At 41.8% G+C, this 13,280-nt stretch overlaps 1 protein-coding gene across 15 annotated transcripts in view; it reads right to left on the bottom strand.

Moving 5' to 3' along the window:
• NCKAP5 (NCK associated protein 5) overlaps positions 1–13,280 on the bottom strand; it is a 1,102,730-nt gene that overhangs the window by 15,917 nt on the left and 1,073,533 nt on the right. The gene's annotated exons all lie outside the window — the stretch shown is intronic.

The following is a 13,280-nucleotide window of genomic DNA, read 5'->3' as shown; positions in this document are numbered from 1 at the left end:
AATTCATTGCCAGTGGAGCCGGCTGGGAAGGATCTGACAACAGCGCAAACGCATGGATGGCATGAGCGGGTAGTGGGGATGGTGGTGAACCCAAGTGCCCATTTAGAGGGGCAGCTGCTGCTAATGTAACAAACATCCACGTAGCGCTTGTTCTTGTCCTAAAGGCTGGATGGAAGTCTACAAGGCAGGGACCATTACTTACACCATTTAATACATGAGGAAAGGGCGGCACAGGGAGCTGAGGTTCTTGCCCACGGCCACACAAGCTGTGAGGACAGGCAGAGCCTGGATCCAAGTCCAGGGGTCCAGCTGCAGAGTTCCCTCTCTCAGTCGCTCCACCTCCTGCCTCAGCACCAGCTGAGTCTTACCCTGTGAGCATGTGGGCTCATTCTTGCCAGAACTCCTGATCTTTCAAGAGAAATGAAAATCTAGAATTCATATATGAAATCTCCCAATATTTATTTAAAACAAATGTGTGGGTCAAGTGAAATTCATCTGTATTTAATCTGTGACTCTTCCATATTACAGCCTATCAAAATCTGGTGATATTTAAGCAGGGGGCTTCCTGAAGCTACCAGAAAAATGATGACGATTGACACACTACCCACCCTGGGGCAAGGGCGTTTTAAACAGATGGTAAATGCCCTCATAATGCTTCTAAATTCCTTGCCTCTCCCCTCCAAAAGAAAAGAAAACCCCCAAACAACAAACTTCAAAAACCACTCCTTAAACATTAGGGATAGCAGGTGACAGACCTTTCTGATATCTGTAAACTCACATCCAACACCTGGGCCACTGCTTGGTCTACCACCACATAAACAAAGTAGGTAAATGAAAGATGCTTTTATTCTTAATCTTACACTGACTTTCTACTCTTTCCTTGGCTGGAATGGGTGGGAAAGGTGTTGTCTATTGCCCTTTGACCCATGTATCAGCAAACCACACACTACAGGATATTTTTTCAGAAGTGGGGGGCTGCAAGTGACTACAGTGGTTTTATATGGGGCCTTTCTTCAAAGAGCCTGTGAACTTATTTACATGTAGGGTAAGGAATAATCAAAGCCCAGCTCCACAATGAAGATACTGTGAATTTCCACAGGCTGATTGCACCTGTCACTGCCTTGCATAATATTGCCTTCAGTCTTTTTTATTATTATTATTATTATTATTATTATTTTTAACATCTTTAGTGGAGTAAAATTGCTTTACTTTGTTGTGTTAGTTTCTGCTTTATAACAAAGTGAATCAGCTATACATATACATATATCCCCATGTCTCCTCCCTCTTCCATCTCCCTCCCACCCTCCCTATCCCACCCCTCTAGGTGGTCACAAAGCACCAAGCTGATCTCCCTGTGCTATGCGGCTGCTTCCCACTAGCTATTGATTTTACATTTGGTAGTGTATATATGTCCATACCACTCTCTCACTTTGTCCCAGCTTACCCTTCCCCCTCCCTGTGTCCTCAAGTCCATTCTCTAGTAGATCTGCGTCTTTATTCCCGTCCTGCCCCTAGGTTCTTCATGACCACTTTTTTTGTTTTTTAGATTCCATATATATGTGTTAGCATACGGTATTTGTTTTTCTCTTTCTGACTTAGTTCACTCTGTATGACAGACTCTAGGTCCATCCACCTCACTACAAATAACTCAATTTCGTTTCTTTTCATGGCCGAGTAATATTGCATTGTATATATGTGCCACATCTTCTTTATCCATTCATCTGTCGATGGACACTTAGGTTGCTTCCATGTCCTGGCTATTGTAAATAGAGCTGCAATGAACATTGTGGTACATGACTCTTTTTGAATTATGGTTTTCTCAGGGTATATGCCCAGTAGTGGGACTGCTGGGGCGTATGTAGTTCTATTTTTAGTTTTTTAAGGACCCTCCATACTGTTCTCCATAGTGGCTGTATCAATTTACATTCCCACCAGCAGTGCAGAGGGTTCCCTTTTCTCCACACCCTCTCCAGCATTTAGTGTTTGTAGATTTTTTGATGATGGCCATTCTGACTGGTGTGAGGTGATACCTCATTGTAGTTTTGACTTGACCACTGTCCTTTTTGTTCTCCCTCCATCCCTGTGCAGACTGTTACCATGGCACCAGTGAGCCTTTGTGGTGTATCTTTGCACCCCTTGGGCCCAGAACACCTGGCACATAGGAGATCCACAAATGTTAGTGGAATAAAGGGAGTTCGCTAGTTATATTTCTTATTTACTGGTCACCTTTCCTTTTCCTATCTTTACCTTATCTTTCTCTCTAATGCCCTTTATTGTCTTTGAAAGTGATTGAGTTCCACGGACAAGATGCTATACAGTCTGGTAGGGAACATTCATTTATTTCCTGAGGGGTAGTTAAAGCTCTAATCACCCAGAAGACATTTAGGTTTCCTTTATTTAGATAGTAAAGGTAACAACTTTCCCAGTAAGTAAACAGGTAAATAGATTTTGATTTTCAAAAAAATTGATTCACAGATGACTTTCAAGTAGCATTTCTTTTGCCATAAACCGAGCTCCTTGAAATAATCAGCAGCACTACAGACTGCACGGTTAGAGACTAAAACACAGGAAAAAAGTGGGGATTATATCATCTAGCAGTGGGAAGACTGAATATGTCAGCAAGGCTTTTTAAACATCCAAGTAGTTTTATGTGAAGGAAAAACTCCTCATTGTGCACAGAATAAAATGGGGAATTGCCTGAGAATGAAGGTTTGAAATACTGGGATAAATTTAAAGAATACTGGATGTCCTTAAAGAATACAAGAGATTTTTGAGAGGCCTGGAGTGACTGAATCCCTCAATGCAGGACAAAGTAAAACCTTAGGGTCACCCGGGGAGATGTCTGGCCTGGGCTGTGTCCTTTGGGGCACAGAAGAAAAATGCGATGTGGCAGAAGCAGACCAATGCAACAGGTAGCAACTTTTCATACATCAGAACTGGCACCAGGTATAATAGTGAGCATGGAGGGGGCAGAGGGGAGGATAATTATCTTTTCTTCAACTGTGTAAAAACCCAGAGTTTCGGTTTGATGTGACTGGGCTGGTGTTTCGCTTGGCTGGCTCACAGTGTGGATAGTTTCTCTGCCATGTGTATCAGCAGTTCTCTTAAGTGACTGGAAAAAAATACTTTTCCTTAAATCGTTGGTCAAGAAGTTACTGGCACACTGTCCCTTAAATATGCCTGTTGGGTGATATCAAAAGGATTATTTAAAATTATGAAACTAATCCAAAGGCTGCCCCTCACTGGAAAATGGCTAGGAAAGACATGTTTAAGTCCAGGCCGGCTAAGCATGGACACCTACACACACACACACACACATATTCTCCTGATCTTTTAGGAGATGGCTACAGAAATGCCATTGTAAGCAAGGGGGAGAAAAAGAATCGCCCCTCACAAAAGTGTTTAAGTGCATTTTGGTCTCTTCGCCAGGGCCAATAAAGATCTCTTGCTGTGAGCCAGCTAGAAAAGAAACCAGGGGAAGGATGCTACACTTTATGTGGTCTGAATGTGATTAGTGATTAGTGCCAGAAGCTGCAGTCACTTGGGAATAGCAATCAGGGTTTCTCTCCTGCAACTCTGAACAACTACAAAACACCACTGGTTCCCATCCCATACGATGATGGGATATTAACGGAAAATCTAATTAATCTGTGAATGAATTATGGCCTAAAAAATAAACTGTTTTATAATCAATTTGAAGTGAGTCCCTAACAGAAGGTAAGATGAAGAAAAAGCTCTAAAATTATCCAAGGTTGGTACATTCTGTTCACTGTGACTGATGATTTTAAGGCGGATAATTTTACAATCCATCAAATTTTTGTCTTTTCAAAAATCATGCCTCCCAATGTATGCTGTAACTTAATTTTTAAATTTACATATTTATTAAAAATCGTATTGCAAACAGCAGGAAGGGAGCCCCCTTTGAACAATAAAATAACGTTATCCCACTGGAGATTAAAAAAAAAAAATTAAAAGATTTTTATTTTGAGGTAATAATCATATAACCTGCTATGTGAATTAGTTAAACCAAGAATTTACATTCACCAGAAGCATCAACGGAGTATTAAAGATAATCCCCCAAATTTTCATTCTGGGGAGATGAAGCAAATCTCCCAAGATGTAAAAGGCACAGGCAGATGGAGGGGGAGGTGAAGACCAGGGTGTTTAGGCTGCTGGTGAGCACGTCTGAAGGGGGGCCACAATCACCCTGGGAGGAGGGGCAGACAGGAAAACCCCAGGCCTGGCTCTTGGGTGGCCGAACGCTTGACTTCATTTCAAACACCGCTTTCCAAAGAGATCCTCGAGTGGACTTCAGAAAGCCTATTTGGCTAACTCTCCCATCCGATATGGAAGGCTTGCCTGAGGTAGAGACCATCCCAGATGTCTGCATTAGCCTTGGCTGCCAAGGGGCTAGGTACCAGCTGGGGTGGTCTCCAGAGCAAGCAGGGAAATCACTGGAAGGGCACGGGGTTGTAGTCAGAGGCCGGTGCCACACCACGTCTGAGCGAACACCACTGTTCACTCTAGATTAACCTCATAATAGACCGTCAACTCAAAGGTCTGGCCCCGAGATATGAACTGCCTGGATTCATCGACAGAAAGATGAAAGGGTCAAAAGGAACCGAGCTGGTGTGAGTCACCCTGTGTACTCGCTAGAATAAGGGATAATCCACTGGGCTGAGCTGACACAGGACGCCCTCCTCAAAGTCCTGGGAGAGAAGGGGGAATGAGAATACCTCTTTTCCATGAACTCCAGTTTAATCATGGCTATTTCCTGCCGCGGGGGATTCATGATGGCTGTTATTACTACCTTTAGGAAAACAACCGAGATCCCTTTATGAAGTACTCTCGGTGAGGGGATGGCCCCCACTGCCCCTGCCGGGCAGCGTTCACTGCTTCGGTGCAGACATGGCTAATCCTGGCTCTCACGCGGCAACGGCCTGCTCCCATGCCCATAGCAGGCGCTGCTTACCAATCTCTGGAACCCGCCTCCTGCTGAACACGGACACAGCCTCAGAATCCTTTTTCATGCAGTAATTCAGGCAGCCTCTGCACACTGAATGTCCTTAGCATTTGAGATGAAGGCCATTTGGCATCCCTGCTTGTGTATGTGTGCGCGTGCGCCTGTGTAAAAATATATATATATATACACACATACACACGCACACAAAGTGTATATATGTTTACATATCACAGAATCTATATGTTAATGAGTAGGTAAATCCCTGAGTATATGTGCCTACTATGAGATATGTATATTGATGTCTTCGTATATGGAAACTTGAAGTTATCTTTGACCCCTCTCTCTCATACCCCACATCCACCAGTCTTTTCTGGTAAATTGCCTGTTCGTTCTCAGATGCATTCCTCTCCTTTCTCCCTGCTTTGCTTTGTGTCACAGGGAACTATGTTTCCCAGGCTCCCTCTTTCTCTGGCTCCTGAGGAGGTTCAGCCAATGAAAGGCAATGGCAGAATCCTGGATGGCAGGAGGAGAGGAGAAAACAAGGCATCTCTTCCCTTCTCCGTGACCTGTGGTGTTCCTGGCAGCAGCTGCTTCTCCTCCCTGGCTCTGCCTCCTGCCAGATAACCCCTCCCACCCACCGTTCTAGCTCCCATTGGATGGTCCAGCTTCTGGCGTTTAATGTCACCTCTGCTATCATCCCTCCATCCCTAGGGAATGCTTGGGACTTCTTGCTTCCGCTAATCTCTGGATTGCCTGACTGTCTCCTTCTAGCTTCTCAGCTATTCCATTATCTGGGTGATTCCCTGTATTTAATTCTATCTACAGAAAGACCTAGAATGGTTCCTGGTCCAGGCTAGACCCTGACCAATACAATCATCAAACTCTGTTCGCGCTACTTTTTTTTCCTTCTTTTTTTGGCTGCACTTCACAGCTTGCGGGATCTCAGTTCCCTGACCAGGGATTGAACCCAGGCTATGGCAGTGAAAGCCCAGAATCCTAACCACTAGGCCACCAGGGAACTCCCAGTTTGCTCTACTTTTAAAACATATCCTAAACCCATTCACTCTCCACCATTTCTTTTCTGCTACCGCGGTCAGGCCAAGTTACCACCGTCTCTTGCTTGGATGGCTGCAATCGTTTCCCAAGTGGTCTTGGCACTCCCACTCTCACGTCTCAACGGTGTATTCTCCATCCAGCAGCCACAGCAGTCCTTAAAAACTGTAACTCAAATCACGATGCTTGCCTGTTCAGAATCCCCCAATGGTTTCCCTTTGCTCAGAACTTTAGAAACCTGAAGTTACTGCCACAGCCTACGAGGTCCTATGTGATTGGCTCCCAGATTCTTCTCTAATTCCCTTCCTCTCCCTCCCTTCCAGCCATAACTGTCTGGGGACACATCGCATGCCCCACTTCAGGGCTTCTGCACTTTCCTGCACTCTCTGCCAACCTGCTCCTCCGACAAACAGTCACATTTCAAAGTTTCACTTCATTCAAAACTCTTCAAATGCCCCCTCTTCAGAGAGACCTTATGTGATCACTCTCTCTGAAGTAGTACCCTTGTTATTTCCTACCCACTCATCCTGCTTGATTTTTTAATAACATATATCATTACTTGACATTAAATTACATTTTGTTTGTTTATCATCTGTCTTCTCATCTAAAACATAATATCCACAAAGGCAGGGACTTCGTCTTTTTTTTTTTTTTTTTACCTTGCTTTGTCTGCAGTACTTAGAACGTTGCCTATCAAGTAATATAAACTCTATAAACATTCTTGAATCAATAAATCATAGGTGATGAATCTGAATTAATAAATAATAGGTGAAAAACAAGTGGCACAGATAAGTAGTTGCATTATTAGAATAAGGGAAGACAGATAAACACTTTTCTGATTAAATCAACATACATGTTCAAAATGGAATCCCACTGCAAACCAGGGTACCGCTGGCGAGTTACGACACAAACTCAGTTAATGACTGGGCAGTGGTCAGAGAGGAAGTCCCCGAGAATTAAATCTCCCCCCGTTTTCACATCCCTGCCACTCCTCCTTCTCAAGCACTGCTGCTTAGTACCTATGTTTAGTGCACTTGCAAGTAATGTTGGAAATACTTTTAAATTTCCCTGTGTCAAAGGGAACCAGATAGTCTGTGAATAAAGGTCTTTGGTATGCTTACTTTAATTTTATAAGGTAGGAGAAAATATAAATATATCTGAGATGTCTAGGGTTTTTGGCCTGCCACTTCCTCTGGCCAGGAATCATAGCTAGGAATGACCACTTGTTTAAGGGATTATGATATTGATACATCCTAAGAACTCAGTAATCAAAGCTGATTTCTTCCTACTGAAGTCAACTGTCTTATCAATTCCTCTACCCTGTCATCTTCAGTTGTTTTGGCTTTGGGTACTCCTAAGGGTCAAATTGTGTCCCCTGAAAAGCTATGTTGAAGTCCTAGCCCTTGATTCCTGTGAATGTGACTTTATTTGGAAATAAGGTCTTCGCAGATATAATTAAGGTGTAAGTGAGGATGGGTCATACTGGCATAGGATGGGTCCTTAATCCAATATGACTAGTGGCCTTCTAAGAAGGGGAGAAAAGGTAGAGAGACAGACATGCGCAGAGGGACGGAGGTGTGGAGGGAGGCACAGAGGAGAATGCCATGTGAGCACAGACACACACAGAGGGAAGGCAGGCACGTCATGACAAAGACAGAGACTGCAGCTGTACGGCTGCACACCAAAGAAGACCAAGCGCTGTCAGTGGCCACCAGAAGCTAGGGGAGCATGCATGGCCCTGCTGATGCCCTCATTTCAGACTTCAGGCCTCCAGAACTGTTGCTTTCAGCCCCCCAGCTTGTGGTTCTTCATTACATTATGGCAACCCTAGGAGACTAAAACACGTACTCTCTAGAAGACTCATTATCAACAGGAGCCATTTTATGATACTAAAATTCCAGGTTTTACAAATATATGATTATGAATTTTTTTAACTGATGAGAAGAAAAAGGCAAGCTTATTTTTTGCCCTTTTTTATCTTTATTGGACTTAGAAATGGATGCTGAAGATAAAAAAAAAACTTTGTTTAACTCCGTGCTATGTGAAATTATGAAACTATGATTACATTAATTCTGTAAAATATTAAAAAATACTTCACTTGAAAGGAAAAATCATCAGAAAGGAAATGAAGTTATATTTAGAGTATCAGGAAACCACGGAATGCAACATTTCACAGGATGTTTCTTTTTATGCACACATTAGCTCCTTGGCTAGTTACACTCTTCTGCCCCACCCCTTTGGCTGAGTCCACGAGTAGTGGAAAATTGTAATTAACATTTCCTTGCAAACGTGTACTTGGCCATAAACTCTTTTAAATAAGTTTTAGTCCCAAGGTTTTCCTTTCTTTAAAAATAAATTCAAATTCAATTCCCTCTTAAAATTTGAAAATGCTGGATTTAGGCCCAGGATTCTATTCCCAGCTAGAATTTCTCCCCACAATATGCTAGGGGAATATACCTGGTGGGCTGTGAATATAAATGGCTTAACTTCCTTCACTCCCTTAGAGATGATAACATGTAAGTAAGTGAGTTACAGACTAAGTTAAACGCAGGCCAACTGGGGGGCCATCTGGCATAATGAACAGAGTCTGACCAACTTCTCATTGGAAAGCTTTTCCTAAAACCAAGTGAAATATGAATTGGCTCTTTACAGAGTCCCTGTTGTGTCATGAAAGTTAGGTTGGCTTAAAAATATGGGTCCAGGATGAGCTCAGGTGCCATCCCCCAGTCTCCAACACGGTCCTCAATAAAGTTGTGGACTCATGTGGGCCATGTCTATGCTTAGGATGAAAGAAGAAGTCTCCTCTCCAAATGGGAAAAGAGTTGTTATTTTCTTGGTAAAGAGCAAAAAGCTGCAGAATGAACAGCAACATCTGTGCCCTGGAAGGTCTGTCAAGAGTGACACCTAGCTCAGGGGTGGGAAAATCAATCTGGGAGGATAGATATGTCAGAGCCTGCCTTGCCTTTATGGGAGAAGTGACCTTTTGATCCTGGAACTTCCTTTTATTCTTTGCTTCATTCCTGGCTATGCCTACCACCTTGTGCCCCATAATCCCTAAATAAATGATGGCTCATGACCAGTTCTCAATGGAATTGCCTCTTTCAAGAGGAAATGTGCCACTATTCAGTCTATTGGTTTCCTGCTATGACCTTTGATGCATAAGGCGGGAATGAATGCAAAAAAGGATGCCGTGGAAATCTGGGGGCCTAATAATATAAAATTGTGCCTTTATTCGAAACAGGACACAACGATACTTCTGTCATTTCTGTTACATCAGCTTGTCCATACCACACACATTTGCATTTCTTCCGTTTGACTCTTTTAACCTTTTACACACCTTATAATTTTACTTCTTCTCTGATTATCTATTATTTTCCATTTAACTCTGAAAATCTTTAAAAGTATCTCATTTCAGAGATCTCTTCTTCCAAGTTTTGTTGAATTTTTTTTTCTATTTAAGATTAAATGTGTTTCCAAATATCACCTACACCAGCAGTTAACTTTCATGTATTTTAGTCAACCCAATGCTAATAAATCCTAGTTTGTTTCAAAAATTCAATGCTCAGTAAAATCTAGTTTGCAACACATATGATGGTGCATACATTTAATTTAAAGTAGCAAATATTTATTTACATGGATTGGCTTTGTATGTCAAAATGAGGCCATCATGACCCCACAGAACTGCAGGTTCACAGCTTCTATTTTTCAGTCGTGAGTATAGATTTCTGCTGGTTGGTCCCTTCTATAGAGTCTAGTCCTCCATAGACCAGAAGCTTATACCTACAAAAGCTTGCTAGCTTTGGAATGTTCCAGTTCTTGTGAACAGTTAATACTATTATTTGTATTAAAAGCTAATTGGCCCATGTGGAGACAGTGATCATACTACCACTTACCGAACACTTCCTTCCTGTGTTCAAGGCTCTGTGATAGAGGTTGTGTACACATCATCTCCTTTAATTCCTACAACTTTACGGAGGTAGATTCTGTTGTGCCCATTATAGAGGTGAGAAAACTGAGGTTCAGCAAAGTTAAGGAGTTTATGTAGGGACAGAAAGGGCTTTCTGCTTCCAGTGTTCCTAGTCTTTTTATTGGCAAGAAAGCTTAATCATCTATATTCACTGGACGTAAATGTAGACAGAGTTAAAAAGCTTTCAGAATTGAAGATGAGAAAATCAAAATGAAGGAGAAATTCTCCTGGACTCACAGTTGGCCACTTTTTAAATGATCACATTAACAATCTACAAATTGTTAGGGTAATCTAGAGTAATTAAAAGAGGGCAAGATAAGAGAGATCCCAGGGTGGCTGATGGTCTCATGTCCCCATGCTTCTAACAACAATCCCTTAAAGAGCAGTCACCTTGGAGGAGTTGGTCTTTGGGGCTGCCTGTCAGGACGTGCTCCCAGGAGGCATGGAGATCAGTTCAGACCAAGCACGGTGATAAATGCCCCTTGAGTTCACATCATACTTTGGATATTTTGTGCATTTAAACAGCAGAATTGTAACTGATAAACTGTCCACATCATCTCTGTCATTCTTTGTTATTAGGATACTGAATCCTCTGAGAGGGATGTCACATTAGAGCATATTTCTTGCTCTGAAAAGCTGTAGGTTTCTCGAGAAATGAAAGTAACATTGGGAACGCTAACCAAAGTAGAAAGAAAAATGGCATCATTGTTTTCTGTTGAGCATTTTGACCTTTCTAGAGGCTTCTGCAGGTCAGCTTCTGGTACCATCTTTTTTTCCATGTCCTGAAGGAAGCTAAGTGTATATACGGTGACATTTTTCATTTTGATAGAGTTGATCTATTTTCCAGACTGTGGAAAACTGGGAAATGACTTTTCATTTAAATATAAGTTGAACCCCTTTGGGAAAGTAAAAGAATTCAAGAAATATAGAGAAATGGCTGTTTCCAAGCCAACAGGAGAAAGGGAGAGTCTTTTTGGTTTTCAAATTAGTTGTTAGGGAAAACGTTCTTCCTCCCATCAAACTTTCACTTTTCCTTCTTTAAAATAGATTAATCATAGCTGTGTAGGTTTATTTAGTTTTCTGCCTGTTTGTTAAAATGTGGAAACCATGAACAGTGGTTTCAAACGTTCATGAGTGAATTGTCACTTTGTGCCTTTTATTAGCCTGTATTTCAAACCCCACATTGCGAGAGCTCACTCTTTACTTCTGTGCCTTTCACTGGTAAGAATATGCTAATGGGTTACGTAGACCATGTCTTTATGAACTGACAGTACAACTCCAAAGGACAAAATAGCTTCCAACCATAATCCAGTAGCATCGAAGTGTTGCTCTGCCGATCAGATGGATTACTGGAGTTCACATATTTTAGACTCATTAGATACAGACATCTGCTCATTTTTTCCTGCTTAAGAAAGACTGCATTCGTTTTGTCTTTTTATTTATCTTTTCTGAAATTTATACTTGTCTATTTAAAAGTCAAAATAGCACCCTTGAAAATTATACAACCTGCTTTAATTTTCTCTAAAACTAACTCTTTAGAGCACAAAAGGCAGACACACTGGCAGACCTGGGTAGGGAAACGGACTGTGTGACTTTGGACAAGTCACTGAACTTGTCTAAGGCTCAGTTTTATTACATTTACAATAGGGAATAATACAGAGCACCTGGAAAGTAGTATTGCTCAACAGGTAATCACCAGACCAGAAGCACCGGCAGCATCTGGGAACTAGTTAGAAATGCAAAATTTCAGGCCCCACTCCAGACCCAAGGAACCAGAAAGTTTGGGCTTGGGGCCTGGCAATGTGTGTCTTAACAAGCTTCCATGGGATTCGGACACACATTCAATTTTGAGAACCACAACTCAACAACAAAAAAAAACAAACAACCCAATCAAAAAGTGGGCAGAAGACCTCAACAGACATTTCTCCAAAGAAGACATACAGATGGCCAACAGGCACATGAAAAGAAGATCAACGTTGCTAATTATTAGAGAAATGCAAATCAGAAAGACAGTGAGGTACCACCTCACACCAGTCAGAATGGCCATCATTAAAAAATCTACAAATGACAAATGGGATCCAGCAATCCCACTCCTGGGCATATATCTGGACAAAACTATAATTCAAAGAGATACATGCACCCCTATGTTCATAGCAGCACTATTCACAATAGCCAAGACATGGAAGCAACCTAAATGTCCACTGATATACGAATGGATAAAGATGTGGAGTATATACACACAGTGGGATACTACTCAGCCATAAAAAAGATGAAATAATGCCATTTGCAGCAACATGGATGGACCTAGCGATTATCATACTAAGTGAAGTAAGTCAGAAAGAGAAAGACAAATACCATGTGATATCACTTATATGTGGAATCTAAAATATGGCACAAATTAACTTATCTACAAAACAGAAACAGACCCACAGACCTGTGGTTGCCAAGGGGGAGGGTGAGGGTGAGGGATGGATTGGGACTTTGGGATTAGCAGATGTAAACTATTATATATAGAATGGCTAAACAACAAGGTCCTACTGTAAAGCACAGGGAACTATATTCAATATCCTGTGATAAACTATAACGAAAAAAATATAAAAAAGAATATATATATATATGTATATCTGAATCACTGCTGTGCAGCAGAAATGAACACAACATTGTAAATCAACTATACTTCAATAACATAAATCTAAAAAAATTAATTTTGAGAACCATTGCTGTAGAGATTAGCATGAGCTATACAGAGGACTTGTGTGCCACATTTTAGAAGTTCAAGGAATAGCAACTATTTTCTTTCTGTTATTACCCCCATTATATGGAAGAAACTGAAGCACAGAGCCAGGTGGTGACAACGCTGGAAAGAGCACCTGGGCCTTCTTGCTCAGCCGAGCGGCCGGCGTGGCCCCCTTCTCCACTCTGCACTCTCTCTTTGCAGGATGTGGTAGACAGATAGACCTCAGTTATAAGTGCACAAAGTGTAAATGGAGAGCACAGCTCTTCCAGACATAATCTAGTAATACTAACCCATCTCCCTGCTGGGGCCAGGTGATAAGAAACAGTCTTTCTCCTGATAAGAACTATTTTAGCAATTCTGAAATCACAAATTGTGATCTGCTTAGAATGACAGTTTTAGAGGTGGAAGTGGTTTACAGATCATCCATTTCAATTTCCACACTGTGCTTTTCAGAGGTCAGTGGAACTCCTCCCAGGCTGCGTGTTAGAATCTCTTGGGGGACTTAAAAAATTCTAATGGGAACACGTAACCCAAAAGATTCTGATTTAACTGGTCTAGAA

Source organism: Balaenoptera borealis (genome assembly GCF_965194805.1).
Source record: "Balaenoptera borealis genome assembly, chromosome: 6".
NCBI classification, from domain to species: Eukaryota; Metazoa; Chordata; class Mammalia; order Artiodactyla; family Balaenopteridae; genus Balaenoptera; species Balaenoptera borealis.
Note: the sequence above shows the minus strand (reverse complement) of the source record. Positions and strands in the feature narration are given on the sequence as shown.